A 12,555-nucleotide genomic window follows, 5' to 3' on the forward strand; every position below is an offset into this window, starting at 1 on the left:
TAGCGTTTAGCTAGATAGTGCCACAAATATCGTTCGATCTCTTTAAAATAATTTATAAGGCAAAACACCTATTATCTCTAACAAAATTTTTCTACATTCTCTGTGCTCAGTAATCTTTTTGATATTTTTTCTGCATTGTCTGGTAATGTCTGGTTTCAGCGGCTAGAACAATGTTGTTATTTTTTGGAATTGAACTATGTATTGAGACATATTTGATAACTCCAACTAAATTGGTTTGATTTACAATTAACACATGATGTTCTAAGAATTCTCATGCGACATCCTTCTAACGATTGTCATAGAGATAATAACTTATCTTGGCATGCGCATTCTGATCTTCATCATGTTTTCGTCATTTTATGTGATATCTTCAGAGTGAAGAGAGCTTCTAACACCCATTTATTCCCTATATTTCTCATTTTTCAGTTTCTTGAATTGCTTGTTAGTTGATATTTAATATTGCTGCCAGTAAGGGTTTTGTATAGGTTTTCCACCTAAATTATTATTTTTTTAAATCGAAGTTTAAAAAGATAAATTTTCAACCTTCGCATTTATTTCACCACAAACTTCATATAAAATTTTTTTCGAAGAGATGCATACTATCATTTATGGAAAATTCAATTTATTGTTTTAGTAAAAATATCGATGAGCAACTCTGCTAGTTTTGCTTTCAAAGTCAAAATGTTTCCACTAACATATATGATATATGGTATACTGGATTCGCTCTGGTAAAATGTTGTTGACATATTAGGAACTACTGCGAAAAAATCTTCATAAAGTTTTTATTCTATATAAAATATTTCTAAAATGCTCTGTTGAAATTCGCTTACGGAGATTTAAAATATTTGAAGTCTGATATTCTAATCCAAAAATTTTTTGATAAGCAACCATAAGAACCAATAGTGATGCTAACTCGTTTATCCAGTCCAGAACTGTATGAACATGTGTATCAATTATTGCTTATAAAGTATTAGTAACAAAGTCTAATTGTGCTAGACGGTCGCAGAATTAATGTATTTGGATAACTATGCTAAATTCAGCGAAACCATAGCGAGGTAGAAAACGAATGAGTTGGCTGTCAGCAATAATGATAGTTGGCTAAAAAATCAATTTGTGAAAAAATTGTAAAAGACAAGCAAAAAGAAACAAAGCGCCGGTTGAGTAAAATGAGGGCCACGGCAAGCAAAAAAGTCGCCAACACTGCAAAAACGACAATACCAAGGCAAAAATATTTATTTATATATTAACCAATTATGAATAGAAATGTCATATATACAAATGTACATTTGTATGTATGTATTTATGTAAAAATAGAATATTCAAACAAGACACAGAAACAATGGTCTATGTAGTTGTGGTATAGCGTAGAATGCGCTTGAAAAGCAAATATGTTGCTGACTAGAATTTAAATGCCAAGTCAGGCACAACGAATTTGGTTGGCGGCGGCGTTCGCGCGATACTGATGTTGCTTATAGCTGTGCGGTGGAGTAGGGCGCACAACCGATTGACGTTGCCAACCTTAAGTAAACAGGTAAATCATTTACGGTATATGCTGAGCGCATGCGCAAACGTTGACTCAAGCGTGTATCGGCTACTTGTTGCTGGCAGCGCAGCAGCTGAAATCAACGTCAGTTGTCGACTGTTGCCGGTTTGCCGGGCGCGCATATCACAATCAGCAGAACAATTATTGTTAATTGTGCGCAAAGCGAGAGTGGATTTTTTTAGGAGAGCGAATAGGGTATGAGTAAGTTAAATATATTTTAATTTATCTCCGAGAGCATAGTAAGTGAATACAATAAATGACAGAGAAAGTGTATTTGATTTACAATTGATCTCTAAATACACAAGTGTTTTGAATCTTTTTTTTCAAGCAAAATCATGCAGCTTTTTCAATATTCCAGTGTATACAAAGATTATATTTTATAATGTTTTGAGTTAAAATTATAAACTCTTTACAACTGTATATTCTACTAGCTCTTAACTAGCTGAACATTTCTTTAAATTTTCAAAAGAGCAGAAAAGAGAGTTTGGAGCATTGTTGATTAATTTTTCTAAGCATATTTTCACCTTTATCCTTTGTAAATTTGCTTGTTTTGAATCCATTAAACTTTCAGAGGCAGTTTAAAATTTAATTTAATTAATTAATTTAAGGGCTCTTAATATATTGAATTCTTCAAGATTTATATCTTTTGAGTGGAGTTTTTTCTGAAGCATATTTAAGTACGAAGATAAAATAAAAGTATTATTATTTTATTATGCCATGAACAGGATATACTTAGTTTGCTACGAAAATGTTAACACTCAGAAGAAAAAGTCGCAGACTTTTAAAATGTATATAGAAATGTTCAGCGGGACGAGCTGAGTCGATTTAGTCATGTACGTCTGTGTGTTCGTCTGTATATATGCAAACAAGTCTCTCTCTTTTTGAGGTATGGAACTGAAATTTCCTATATATCCTTTTCTCCCAAAGTAGCTACTCATTTGTTGGAACCGCCGTTATCGGACCACTATAGCATATCGCTACCATACAAACTGAACGTTTAAAATCAAGTTCTTGTACGAAAAAAATTTTTATTTTTATTTTATATTTATATCCTCCCATAATTTGGCAGAGATTATAGTTCAAGACAGCGCTACAATCTTCAAGCAAATTGTTTAGATCGGACCACTATAGCATATCGCTGCCATACAAACTGCGCGATCAAAATCCAGTTCATGTAAAGAAACTTGCTTTGTGAAGGATTTTCTAGTCTCGCTGCAACCGCAGTTAACATTTTTCCGTATTTTTGCAAAAATCCTCCTCTCTATAACTTTCGCTCAATAATTTTCACTCAATATTTATGGCTCACTTTGGTCTCACAAATTCAGCATATTAATTAATCAGCAGCAGATTGTTATAGTTTTAACTAATTTGCGCTCTCTTTCGTGATTATTTAAGCAGCAAATATTCACTTACTTTCAACAACATGAAACTTGCAACATTTTGCGCCGGCAGCAATCCTTCCTTTTTTCTCAAATCAAAACAACAAACCGCCTTAAAACCGACAAAAATATCCGCGTAGCGACCGCTGCTTTGAGTGAAAAGTTGTTGCATGAGCATAAATTAGCGCAAGCCGCTAAGTAGGTGTGTACATTTGCTCATCAGCTCAGCGCTGTCGCAAACGAAAGACTTCAATGTAACGGCGCCGTCAACCTTAACGACAGCGTTGCCGGCGCTGTCAGCGTCATGAATCTCAGCTGCTGTGTGAGTGTACATATGTGCATGTGTGTGTGTGTGTGCGATGTATGAAAGGCATTGCGGGCAGTTTAAGCCAACTAAGCAACCAAGAAAGCAAGCGCACACACATGCATACGCTGCAAACACATATAAACATGCATGTATATTTAAACGCACACACACACACCGTGCTTACTTTTTGTAGCCGCTGAAATCAAGCAAATGGTGGGTTGCCAGCTCAACACTGAGCCGCAGCAACTTTAGTTGCTGAGCAGACTTGTCGGTGTAGACAGTGTTCGGTCCACGGCAACAACGAAAAATTAAAAAAAAAAACAACAACAGCGAGACAGTGTTTAAAAGACGTGTGTGTGCGTTTGTGCGCTGCATTTCTCTAATTAAATTCCATTTTGTGCGTACGTTTGTCGTTCATTATTTTTATTTGTTAAAATTTGTGCAAAAAACTTCATAATTTCATATAAAACCAGTGGAAAATTACCGCAAATATTTTTACTACAAAAAGCAGTGAAGAAAATAATTCTTTAACGCGCTACAAAGTGTTGCAAATGCATCAGTGCTTTACTAAAAAGGTGAAAATTTTTATTTTTTTAATTTATTTAATAAACGAAGTGTAACAAGTTGGTGCTAAATATATGCATATCTACATGCGTGTAAAGTGTTTTGTATTCAATTTCAAATATTTTTCACACATCCTTTACAACTCATCAGCAACAAGTGTGTGTCTAGCATGTCTTGCCGCCGGTTTAGTACAGGGTAGACAGGTGTTTAGGCGCAGCGCTGCATTTAGCTACCTGTCAAAACACATTACATATACACACATATCTTTGCATGCGCAGGAGACAAATTCACTTGCTGCCTTCAAATAAATATTCATTTGTGTGCCTTTTCCTGAAACCTGTTGACCTGCTTTGGTGTTTTTTGTTTGTTTTTGGCTGCGCTATGGTGCATTGATTTAATCGGTTTGTGCATGAGTTTGTGCAATTAAATACTACTGCTTTTACCCCTCTTTCCCGCTTTCATTATTGCACATTTCTAATCCGCAAACACTTGCTGACAAATCCGTCACTTCGCATCATCTAAGCTTTTGTGCAAACGGTGAGCAACCGTATTTGGAGCGTTCCGTGTGGTGGCAATCAGCCGGAAAGTGCGAGTGTACTCGGCGAGACGACTTTACTAACAGACTGGCTGATTAGTCGGTAAGTCAGCTAGTTAAGCGGCTTAGTGGCGTTAGCTGAAATTGTACAGATATATGGATTTAAGGATTTTGACCAGCAATAATATATGCTACATACATGCACCTATATAAAAAGGTGAGTTAAATCTTAACTATTTATATATAAAATTAATTATAAAAGTATTTTAATAAATTCGTGCTTAAATTGTGTTAGATTTACTTTGTGTTTCGTATATAAAAATTTTATTGGTTGTATTTCACCGTTGCCAGATTTTTGGTTATTTTAATGGTGTTTGTGGTTAAAAAATATATTTTTATAATTTGTGTAGGCAACAATCGATCGAAGTGAAGTGAAATATGAAATTTTAAAATTTTTTTATAAACAAATAAAATTAAATTTGAAATACTTAAGTGAATTGTAGAATCACTAAAAAGCTAAAAACTGAAAATCAGTTGGTAAAAATGAAAAAAAAAATATATAAAACAATTAAAAAAATAAAATAAAATATATAAAAAATAAAAGTTATAACAAAATGCAAAAATACTAAGCTTCTTGCACCAATATTAAAAACTCAGGTTATTTTTTTCATAATCAAACGAGTTAAAGAAGAGAAAGCTAAATTTCTAGAGAGTTTTAGAAAAGTGTATTTCTTAAATATTGTTGGTACTCGGTTATCTTGGTTTATATTAAAGTGATCACTGTATTTTGAGCTTTGGTTTTAGACAAAATTTTCGAATCTTTGTAACGATTTTAGAAAAAATTTCGAATCTTCGCAATGAAAAAGTAAAACAAAAAACAAAAAATGACAAAAATATAATCTAGGCCTCATGGACCCATGTTTCACATTTATTACAAATTTTAATTGAAAGCATCGATATTCAGCTGGCGCCATGATATAAGCTCTCAACTTTATAAGAAAAAACGTTAACTTCGTTTGCACCGAAGCTATAATATAATACCTTCACAATAAAAATAATGTCCATACCGGCAACTAATTTTAGTCGGCCAGTTTGTATGGCAGCTATATGCTATATTATATATATATTGAATTTATCTAAGCAATTTCTTTGGATATTATACTGTTGCCTATGATAAAAACACATGTTAAATGAAGTTTCATGAATATATTTCACCAAATAAACAAGTTTTTCCTACAAGAACTTGACTTTGTTCGTTCAGTTTGTATGGCAGCTATATGCTCTAGTCGTTCAATCTGAACAATTTGTTCGGAGATTGTAGAGATGCTTTGCATAATAATCTATACCAAATTTCGTGAAGATATTTTGTAAAAGAAAGTTTTCGTACAAGGTTTTAATCTTGGTCTTTCAGCTTCTATGGCAACTATTTGCTATATTGATTGGATTTGAACAAAAGGAAATATGTGTTAAATAACAAAGTTTTCCATTCAAGAACTTGATTTTTATTGAGCAGTATATATGGCAGCCCTATCCTATAGTAGTCCGATATCGGCTGTTCCGACAAATGACAACTTCTTGGGAAGAAATGGACTTTCAGATCGATATATCAAAAAAAAGTTCGCGTATATGGTATATAGAGACGAAGAGACAGAAAGACGGATATGGCTGAATCGACTTAGCTCGCCACCTGATCAGGGATCGCCATACTTTATAGGGTTTCTGGCGTTTCTTTCTAGGTGTTACAAACTTCGTGACAAAGTTAATATATCGTGTTCAGGGTGTAATAAAACGGAATAGCTTTACATGTCAATGGTCCACGATTGTGGATGCTAGAAATTGCATACACTTCTAGCTAAGTTTTAGGAACAAATGTTCGTCATTAAAATTGACCAACCCTCTCCTCTAAGAAGAAATAACTCTTCCTCATTGAAGCACTGAAACAAATTTAAAGACTTTTTCAGTGTATTTCTGAATAACGGTATATTGAGTTGTAACAAAAATGTTGTCCAGATCACACTTTTCTCGGAATGTCTTTGTTGTAGACACCCAATCTCACTGATAGTTCGTTTGTTGACCAGTCTTAACGAAAAGATAGATAAGAAAATAGAAAATCTCACAGTATATATAGGTATATCTGTAGAACGGCCTAAGCCTTCGGTCACATCTGATTTATGGCAACTCTTAACATATAGGATATTTAACCCTACTTTGTTTGGTATATATTACTTCTTTATAGAAAAAGATAAATATCTACTCTGAAAGTTAGCTATAGTTAAGTTCTAAGCATTGGATCAAATGTTTACGATAAAAAAATAATATCAGATTTTACGGAAAATATTCCGTGCATTATAAAATTTTAAAGGAATCCACTAAAAAACTTTAAAGTTCTTAGCTATTTTGAATTGTTTGTATATCTCGTAAACGGATATACTGAAGCTGCTTGCTTAATTGACGACTATAGTTCACAAAGATCTGCTTCTTCTAAATAAAAAGTAAGCTGCATCCCTTTGAACGAAATTTTTAGATTTTTAGATTATGTAATTATAAATTTAAAAAAAAAATTTTTAATCTCTGGTCTCTTCGACGTCTTACTTTATGCTATACAACAACTTTCTGCTCGATCAAAGCACGCATATGCACTTTTCTATAAATTTATTTCTACTTTCAATGTATGACAAAAAAAAAATTTGCGAAATAAGGACATGCATTGTTTTGAAATAGAAATGTCCAACGCAGAGCGCTCATTCCCTGTGCTCAAATAAAAAACGGCATAACTTTGTTGTTGTTGCCGCTGCTGTAAGCCCATAAAATTGCTGCTGCAACTGATATTGTTGTTATGGGCCAGATAGATCTATATCCATATCTTGAGCGAAGCAGGTAACTTGCAGTTACTATAAACAAAAAACACAACAACAACAACATATTGCACAGACTCACTATAAATAGCTGAATGCTAGCTGCCAAGGTATTGATGGCATTCTTCACTCAGGCATGACAGTTCCACTGTCAAACCCATGTATACATATACTAATGATGGTTTTTATGTATGTATGTATGTATGTGTGTCTGTGTATCGGGCTTTTCAGTTATTGATAGCCAGTCAGTCAACTAAGAAACCATCCAGTCAGTTAGTCAGCCCGTCTGCCAGCGAACCTGTTTCTCTTCCACAGTGACAGCAGAGTATCCGCGCATCAGGTTTGCTATTGCTCCTCTTCCGTCCTTTTGTTCAGCATTTTGTCTTGGCTGTTGCACCGCACACGTATTTATCGCTCCACATGCCACACAACATTCTGACACTTTGACAATACACAGCAATGTAATGGAGTTGTTTGTTGTTCAGCATTGTTGTTTAGCGGCACACACATACACACACACACATGTGCATGTGCATTATATATTGCTTTATATATGTATGCATGTATGGATGTGTGTGTGTTAGCAACTCCCACTTATTTTATCTGGCAGTGAGCACAATCCAGCGTTTTACTTGGTGGTGCTGTTGTTGTTGTTGTTTGTGTTTACATCCTGTGCCATTACCGTCTCTTTTGTTGATGTCTAATAGAAGTTTAGTTTTTCCTGCGCACGCTTCACGCTTCATTCTCATTTTACGACGTTGTCATTTCTTGTAAGATTTCAAAAGGTTGGCGCTGCAGCAATATTTTTGTTGTAATTTTTGTTATTGACGCTCCACAATATTTTTGTTGTAGTTTTTTTTTTTAGTGTTTTTTGCTTCTCCATTTTATCATCAACTCCAAAGATATTCCATTTCGTTCCCCTTGCTCTCCATTGAAGCAACCAATCCACCTTCCATTTTCCATTTTTCCGTTCGGGAGCCTTTTCTACTTCTTTTATTCTTCAAATAGCCACCTTTTCCCATTCCCAAGCGCTAAGCATACTTTTTTTTCGTTTGTTGTTGTTTTTTTACCTTTATTTAAGATCGTTAGATTTGTTCGAAGCGCATAGCAGAATGCTGGATAAAGCAAATACTCAAAAAAAAAAAATTACAAAAACAAGAAAAAAATGTTAAAACACGAAGAAAAGAAAATTACAAAAACAAGCAGAAAAGAAAATACAAAAACAAAAAAAAATCTCACTCTTATAAAATCGTGTTGCATGAAAAAGCAGTTTTCACTTGGTTAACTATTCGTTTTCATTGTTATTGTTGTAGTTGTCATTAATGTTATTGCTGCACTCGTCGTCGTGCCACTATTGAAGGCAGACGAATCCAATTAAAATTGTTGAAGCTTAGGAAGTCAAATAAAGTTTGGTAGCGCAGTAGCCGATGTAGGTAATAGCTGTGTGGAGTTAAGTGCAGTTCGAAATTAAATATGGATAATGGAATTAAAAGAGTGAAGAGAGCTGATTATTTTAATATTTAAATATTCATTGCTGAAAGTTATGCCAAGTTATTATATGTGGAGCTTATTACTTTTTTGAAGACAAAGAACTTAAAAATTAATTGAATATTTAATCTGGTTTTTGTTTCACAGCAAGAGTATATATAATAATTAGATATATTTCTATTCATACATAATGATACATGAAAATAAGAAAAAACGTTAACTTCGGTGCCATAATACCCTTCACAAATGCAGAAGATTTTTACAAGAGCTTTGAGCGTTTAGTCTGTATGGCTGCTACATGCTATAGTGACTCGATCTGAAAAATTTCTTTGAAGACTGCCCACTTGCCTTAGGCAATAGTTCGCTAAAAATTTCTCCAAGATATCTCATCCAATTTTAAAGAAATTTATTCCGATCAGTTCAGTTTGTATGGTAGCTATACGCTATAGTGGTCTGATCTGAACTGTTCCATCAAATGAGCAGCTTATTGGTGAAAAAGAACAAGTGCAAAATTTCGGTTCAATATCTTAAAAACTGAGGTCCGCTCATATACAAACAGACAGACGGAGATGGCTAAATCGACTCAGTTCGTCACGCTTATCATTTATATATACACTTTATAGGGTCTACGATGTTTCCTTCTGGGTGCTACAAACATATCCTGTTCAGGGTATCATTAATGTGCGGAAAATTAGAGAAATCTTCGATACACGACTTTCTTGCTAGAAAAGCAAGAAATCTGCTCTTTCTTAAAAAAACAGCGAGTAACATTCAAGATTTTCTCTTGTATTAAATTAAAGAGAGAGTTTATAGATACCTTCTTAAAGTTTTACAGCCGCATTTTATTCTAGCTTGTTCGATTCGCCATTCTCCAAGTTTTGGTGAACAGAGCCGAGGGTTCAACTTTTTTTTACTATTGATTTTTTTCCATTTTAGTAAAAATATGGTATAAAATACCGTTACAAGCCGAAATTCCATCCTATTGAACATTTGTACCTTATGTTTGGTCTTCCAACTCTAACTAATTGATTTTAACCAAAATAAATCATCTTTACTTTACTCTAAGCGAGAATTGCTTTTCCGTTCCTCATTCAATGCCATCAGAGATGTCTACATTACACACCCACAAGTCTGTCTATCTTTTTAAAAAAGCTTCCAAAATAAAAAATAGGGTACTGGGAGAACCCGAACTTGGATTTTAAATTCCCAAATAGCTACTGTGTATTATATTTAAGTCACGTGACAATTAGCGCTCTGTGTTATTTAAAGTTACCATTTAAAATAGTTGGAGATGATCAGACGGATTCTTTATAGAAAATTTCGAAACTAGAATATATATAGTGATGTTTTTGGTAATTGAAAGACTTGTAAAGAGTATTTGCATAGATAAAATTTAGTTTTATAGAAAAAGTATCTGTTCTCAGCAGGCTTTAACAATTGAGCAGAAGTGAAGTTGGTAACTCAAGCAATAGCTAGCTAAAAGAGAGATCTTAAGTCTAACCTAACAACAACTGTTGTGACACAGTCACCTTAATTTGCATTAACTAGATTAATATCTTCAACTTTGCTAGAGTTATTTCTGAAGTTTGTTAGAACTATTTCAGATTCAGTCGAACAGATGGGATTCTAAGTAATTTTTAACACTGCCGACTAGGGTTCGCGCCACTATGTGCTCAGCTTAATATACGCAATTCAAGTTATAATGTAAAGTAGTGAAACCAACAGATATTAGCTTAAAAACTGAAGATTTGGAAATATTCATTTGGCACTGCACCAAGTGAAAGCAATTTTTTCTCTCGGTAAAAACTCTATTTATATATTTCTATATACATATATATATGTATATATATTTTATTTTAGAAGTACACACTATATAATCTTTGCATGTATTCGTTTAACCACAGCTTATAGTTTGTCTAAAACTTTGCCTAAGCAATGGAACGTAAAGGTTTTCACATCCTTTGTGTATGTATGTGAGTTTTCAGCACCCAATTACCAGCTTTTATCAAATATTACAAGCTCGCTGTGTGGCGTTTTGCAGCGCTTGTTAGTTCCAACTTTATTCTCACCTTTATTTTGTTATGAATTAATTAGGAAATTTTCACATTTAATTGGATTTACATATATATATAAATATATAAACCGTTGCACAGAAACATATGTGCCGCAATACTTTGCACAACTTAACTGTATTCCTTAGGTTTGTGCAAACGTGATCCGCTGGTATTGTGCTCAGGCGGCACTTTTGTGTATAATGAACTATCGTGTATTTTGGAACTAAATATGTGAATTAAGGAGGATCGTTTTTTTCCACAGTGTAGAAATTTCGTATAGTTTAAAAAAAATTAATAATATAACATTCAACTTAAATAATTTAATAATTTTTTTGTTTTTAATAAAAATATAGATTTATTCAACATGATAAATTCCTTCAGAATAACATTCCGCACAATAACTTAGGTCCTTGAAATTGAGGAACTGAGTACCACTCCGCCCTTATGCTGTGTAAAAGACAATATTATGAGTCTCGTCATCAAACACTCATTTTCCGTACATGTCTTAATAAAGCATACTGCCAATAAAGCATACTGCTAGCTACTTGCAGTATCTCTCTCAGTATCTATATAAAAGCTGTGTCTCCCAAGCCCCGCTCTGCCACCTGTTTTATTCCTTAAATGCTGTTGTGCCCAACAGTCATCCTTCTGCGCGACTTTGTCTTCCTTTGACATCAACTTGTTTGGTATCCTGTCTGCGTGACTGCGTGTGTGCCGCTGATTGTTGTGGTGTCTCATTGTCGTCGTGCCTCCAATCAATTTTCAACCTGTTCCTTCACTCATTTGCTGGTTTTTCCAGTCTTTAGTACTTGTTGTTGTTTCTTTTTGTTATGCCAACAGTTGATGTCTGTCTGGCAGCTTGTGTAGCAGAAAATAACGTGAAATTCACAAACTTCATTCAAGCACTTGTAATTTTACTCATGATTGCTATTTGTCGTCCTTACATCTTTGGCGGCGCGTGGCGTTCTTTTTGCTAAAGCGACGATAATATGAATTTTAACATCTTGTAAGCTAAAAAAAAACAAGCAAGAACACACATATTCAAATTCAGTGTGAAGTAGTATGAGAAATTTAATGACACTCCTGTTGCAAACAATAAAGCGGAGCAAGTGAATATGCCCAAATTGAGTATACTGAGAGAAAAAGTTGTTGTCAGGACTACTATTTATACTAAGAAAGCTTTTTCAGTTATGTAAATAATTTTGAAGCTATAAGTAAAAGCTTTCAACGTAGTTTTGATGCTATGAGGGAAAGCTTTTAGCTTTAAGCTTTCATATATTATTAACAACCTCTAAATTTATTTATATAAGTGCACTTTTAGGGTTTTTAATTTTTATATTTAGGAAGATTTTTTGAGTTTTAAAAAGAATTTTGGTGTTATGAGTGAAAGTTTTCTCTCTAAGATTCGATGCAGCACTAAAAATCTCTAATTTTTTTCATTTAATTTCTGTTTTGCTGTTACTATGAGTGAAAGCTTTTATTTTGAGCTTTAAATCTACATTCACTTAAAAATTAAATTACTATAACATAAAAGCTGCGAATAGATTAAAAATTCGAAAGCTTTTTTAAAATTCCAAAGCCGAAAATACTTTTATGAACTTCATCACTGAAATAAGTAGACTCAAATAATTTTTGAATTGGCAATAATCGTTTGGGTTTTATATTAAATTTTATAAACACCTCACCTTTTACAAATAAGTAAGCTTTCATTTGACGAGCGGTCACTTTTTAAAAATTAGTTAAAATAAACTTTCATATGACAAAAGCTTTTTTTTTGAAAATTCGTAAAATGTTTGGAAGCTCCAAATATAACTAAAAAGTTATTAAAAA

At 33.5% G+C, this 12,555-nt stretch overlaps 1 protein-coding gene across 3 annotated transcripts in view; it reads left to right on the forward strand.

The window, feature by feature from the left end:
* mgl (low-density lipoprotein receptor-related protein megalin) overlaps window positions 1-12,555 on the forward strand; it is a 382,146-nt gene that overhangs the window by 7,272 nt on the left and 362,319 nt on the right. Inside the window, exon 1 of one of the 3 annotated variants that reach the window (XM_036376215.2) lies at window positions 3,480-3,804. The exons of the other annotated variants lie outside the window; for them this stretch is intronic. The gene's annotated coding sequence lies outside the window, so the exon portion shown is untranslated. Of the gene's footprint in view, window positions 1-3,479; window positions 3,805-12,555 lie in introns of those variants that run through there. 3 annotated transcript variants of the gene reach the window in all.

Source organism: Bactrocera oleae, chromosome 5 (genome assembly GCF_042242935.1).
Source record: "Bactrocera oleae isolate idBacOlea1 chromosome 5, idBacOlea1, whole genome shotgun sequence".
NCBI classification, from domain to species: Eukaryota; Metazoa; Arthropoda; class Insecta; order Diptera; family Tephritidae; genus Bactrocera; species Bactrocera oleae.